Genomic DNA, 5,198 nt, shown 5'->3' with positions numbered 1-5,198 from the left:
TTTACAGTCTAGATGAATTTTTAACTAAATAAATTGTAATATTTTAATATTATATAATACAAGTTGACATAATGCCACTACGAATTTTATTTAACCTGAGATCTGTATCTGTGTGTGCTCCGTATCTGTTTTCTGTAGTGTTTTAATAATTCTAAGAAAATATGTATTTTCTTTTTCTATATTGCTGCCCAAAGAATTTACTGTATAAGTTTTTATATAATTATGTACTCAAATTTCTGTATATGCTATAAGATTATCAGACTGTATTTGTAAAAAACTGACTCGTTCCACGTCCTTGTGTATTCAACACAGTTGACCTATGGAACACGAAATAAATCAAATCAAATCAAAAAACCCACAACTCAACCTATGTTTTCATTTGATTTCATGTCCCAACAAAGTGTTACACCCAGGTATTTTGTACAAGTTGGCTGATTCCAACAGTGAGCCATTGATATTATAGTCACAGGATATCATATTTTTTTGTTTTGTGAAGAGCAACATTTTACATTTCTAAACATTTACAGTAAGTTGCCACTGACACATACTTATTCCATTTGTTGTTTCAGTGGGACACCATTTAAGCTTTTGCTTTGCTACGCTCAATTTCAGTTACTGTCTCATTCACTGGGGACTGGACACTAACTTTGGTGGCACTAACAGCCTTTACATATGACCAGAATTTCTTTGAATTCTGTGAAAGATCACTTGACAATATTCTGCTACAGTAGTCACTGAAGGCAACATGCATTTCTCTCTTGACAGTCAAATGCTTTTCACTCAGCCTCTATCTCTAGGCCTACATGTTGTTTTACACATATTATGCAGTAAGCGTTTCTTTACAGTGACTCCCTCCCATTATGAACTATTCTACTGGACACATATCTGCCCAGTGCGTGGTCAACTATTCTTTTAAACTTGAGCCAGAGTAACTCTACATGCTCCAGCCCTGTGCTGAAAGTTTCACGGTCTTCATTGAGATACGGCACTACTGATTTTATATCTAGTTTATTGAACATATACATCTACAAACAAAGATGATGTGACTTACCAAACGAAAGTGCTGGCAGGTTGATAGACACACAAACAAACACAAACACAGACACAAAATTTGAGCTTTCGCAACCTGAGGTTGCTTCATCAGGAAAGAGGGAAGGAGAGGGAAAGACGAAAGGATGTGGGTTTTAAGGGAGAGGGTAAGGAGTCATTCCAATCCCGGGAGTGGAAAGACTTACCTTAGGGGGAAAAAAAGGACAGGTATACACTCGCACACACACACACACACACACACACACACACACACACACACACACACATATCCATCCGCACATACACAGACACAAGCAGACATATATATCTTTCTGCTTGTTTTAGTTATCCTTTGTACTTTGATAATCTCTGCTGCCACAACCACGTCACGGTCACTGATTTCGGTTTCGATGTGGACATCCTCAAAGAGGTCAGGTCTATTTTTTGCCATTAGACCCAATTTATTTCTATCACGATTGGGTTCCTTAAGTTCTGTGTGTTCCAGCTAATTTTCAGAGAAGGCATTTAACAAAGTTTCACAGCATGTCTTATCACACACACCATTAACAAAACTGTAAATTTCCCAATTAATTATTGGATGACTAAAGTCTCCACTGATCATAACAGTATGATGAGGAACTTACAAACAAGTGAACTGAGGTTTTCTCTAAAGTTTTCAGTTATAACAGAAAGTAAGCCTGAAGCATGACAGAAGGATCCAGTTCATTTTATGCCATCGCTGATACTGAGTCTTGCACAATCAATCTCACATATAGCTTCAATTTTTACCTCAGTGGATTTAAGTTTCTTGTCTACTGTGACAAATACAACACCTCCATTTCCCATTTGCCTATCCTTTTGATACACACTTAAATTTTCCTCAAAAGTCTCACTGTTATCAACTTCAGCTCTATGTACCTAGTATTACGTGAGCTTCATTGCTTTTCATGAGCTCTTCAAACACTGGCACTTTGTTGTGAATGCATTGGCAGTTTAGCATTAGGATTTTAATACCCTCACCTGTGGGAGGCATTTCTTTTGATCTTACGCTAATACCTCTGTGTTTCCTACAGCTATCATTATCTAGATTGTCAGCTGCCTGAATAGCAGCCTCTGATGTGTTGTGCACACCTGACCCATTTAGGGGGACCCTACAGTTCTCAACCCATTGGTGCAAGTCCACAAAATCACAGCCTAGCTTGTCACAGAATTTTTGAAGTCTCTGGTTCAGTCCTTCCACTTGACTCAGAACCAAAGGGCCACAATCAGTTCTGTGGATAATGCTGCAAATTGTGAGCTTGATTGAAACTCCATGCGCAAGGCCGGTCTTTTCTCCCTTCTCTCTCAGTTGCTGGAAAGACCCAAGAAAAACTCAAGAGCCCAGACAACAGGCATCATTTGTTCCAACATGCACCACAATCTGCAGTTAGTTACACCCTGTTCCCTGCTGGAATAGCCTCTTCAACATGAAGACTCCAGGCGTACACACAGAATGCACGAGGTATCATTTCCTGTCCTTCATCGCCATTTCCCTAAGGAAATGTGTTTGAACTGCCGATAATTAAAAGACCTCTACACTTTCGTGTTTTCCTCATCCTGCTAATTTTCAGATGTAAATTGAACCATTGTTTAGCTTCTTTCTGATACCATATGTTCCAAGTACTGCATGGTCCAACCAATCAAACACTTTCCTTACATCAAAGGAAACACCTACTGTCTTCAACCTATCAGTTACCCCTGATAGTGCCTCACACACAAGATTAACTTGTTTTTCTCCTGGATACACGTTTCTTGAAGCCAAACTGCTGCCAGCAAATTATTCATACTTAGATGTGCCACTCCTCTCGTAGGAGTTTTCTCAAAAACTTTTGCAAATACTGGTAGAAATGAAATTGGCCAGTAATTGTCAACCATTTTATAAATTGATTTCATTAATGAGTATTTCAGTCTGCCACGATATAGAGCATACCCAAATGATACATTGCATACGAGAGTGAATACAGAACAAATGTATGATGCATTCATTTACATAACCCCACTTGTCCGCAGCTAATGGTCTAGTGGCTAGCATTGCTGTCTCTGTATCACGGGGTCCCAGGTTTGATTCCCGTACAGGTTTGGGATTTTCTCTGCCCGAGACTGGGTATTTGTGTTCTCCTCATCATTTCATCATCATCATCATTCATGACAGTGGTTAGATTGAATTGTGAAAAACCATGGACTGTGTAAAAATTGGGACTTTGTACGGGCACTGATGGCAGCACAGTTGAGTGCCCCACAAACCAAGCATCATCATCATCATCATCATAAACCTACTTGAAAATTCATTATACCCGTGGAAGTCCTTACTCTTTAATTATGGAATAATTGATTCGGTCTCAGCTTTTCTTGTTTTCTGCAGCTGTGTGTGATTTACCTGTACGAATAAAATTTTGATTCAAATTTCTGACTTTGACAGGAGATAATTACTAAATATTTTGTAAAACTCTGGTTCAACATGAACAGTTTCACTCTCCCACAAGAGAGGTGTAAAATGCTGAGCACCCACATTCTCCTCCGATACACTTTCCAACTGACCATATAGTTTATACTTTGTTCTGAGAGCTTTCTATTCTCTTGATATAATGCATTGTTTTAACCGATCTGATGACATTCCTCAGGACTTTGCAGAATTGTCTGCAGTTAAATTCTGTTATCGGACTCTGCCTGTCATTCATAATATGACGCAGATCCTGTTTCTTTCAACATGATATTCTAATGCCATCAATTATCCAGTTTGGCTGCTTATTAGAACTGCATATCTGCCTATCACAGAAAGTAATATAGGTTTGAAGAAATGTATCATTGCATAAATTGAATTAATCTATCAGGATGAGAGCGCACAATCATGATCTATGGGAGACACAAATAATTACACTAAACTCTCAGTTCTCTTATTTCTGTTATAGAATTCTAATATTCTCCTGGCAATAGATTACCTATACTGCAGAAAGTTTTCTTTCTTATTAACTTTGGAGAAGGCAACATTAAAAATATGTGTCAGTGTATTAAGAAATGCATCACTCTTGTATGTTCTGAGCTCGTAGAGCTTCAGTTCAACATTCATTTCCTTATGTGTCTCCAAAGCCTTTCAGGTTAGTATTCCTGAAAAAAAATCTTTCCAGCCTTTAAGCATAATCATTTTGAATAAATTTCTAAAGCTTCTGACAGTTATCTACACCATTATCATTCAGAGTAAAATTACTGATTTTCAGAGGAAGTATGGTGGTGTTCTCATTGTATAGGCAAGTACAGTGTGTCTCGAACCTTGCAGAGTAGATGCAAAGTGACATGCACAAGGAAGCAAATTTGACAGCTTCTAATGCTTCCCCTCTGTTGTGAGAGTGAATGACATTGGGTGGCACAAGATGCCACTGTTGATGCCATACTTGAATCTGCTACTACCACCTGTCTAAAAAGCACAAATTGTATCTCAATGTTTTTGCTCAGTGTATGAAGCCCAACCCCGTGTCCTAGTATGCGTGTACCCCTGACCTCAATTAAAATTATTACAGTTCAAGTAGCCTTGGCCAATTCTTTTACAATCAAATCCCAATATGGATATGCATGGCCAAACATCCTTGTCTATTTAAAATGTATTCCATGTAGGTCTACAAATGTCAAGAGTGTACAGTGTTTCTGAAAATATAGCAGCACTTACATAGGACAAACAGTTTGCACTATCACTGAGCATTGTGCTGAACACAAATGCCACATCAAGTAAAGGAAGCTGAAAAATATTCAATTTGGATGACCTGTTGCTCTTGCTCTACATGAATATAGTACAATTTTTGTTTCAGTCGTATCCACAGTTAGTACTAGGATTTTTATCCGTCATTCATCACTTTTATCACCTCTTGTACTGTTTGTTAATGTGGAAAATGCTTAGTTGTGCCATGATTTGGGGTCCATGTTAAACTGTAGATCATCTTATAACTGGCTGGGTAAGTTAGTTCAAATGTCAAAGAAAGGTAAGGGCATATGGTCTTCAATAAGACTGTGCCTAATAGAGCACTGTGGTGTTGAAACCATTCACTAGGTTGATGAAAGCTTTATTTACTTACATGGTAGAGAATTAGTTATTTAAGCATAAATTAGTTCTATCAGCATAAGATAAAAGCATTGTTGAC

The sequence above is a fragment of the Schistocerca americana genome, chromosome 1, assembly GCF_021461395.2.
Source record: "Schistocerca americana isolate TAMUIC-IGC-003095 chromosome 1, iqSchAmer2.1, whole genome shotgun sequence".
In the NCBI taxonomy this organism is placed as follows: domain Eukaryota; kingdom Metazoa; phylum Arthropoda; class Insecta; order Orthoptera; family Acrididae; genus Schistocerca; species Schistocerca americana.
This window is presented reverse-complemented; position numbering follows the sequence as displayed.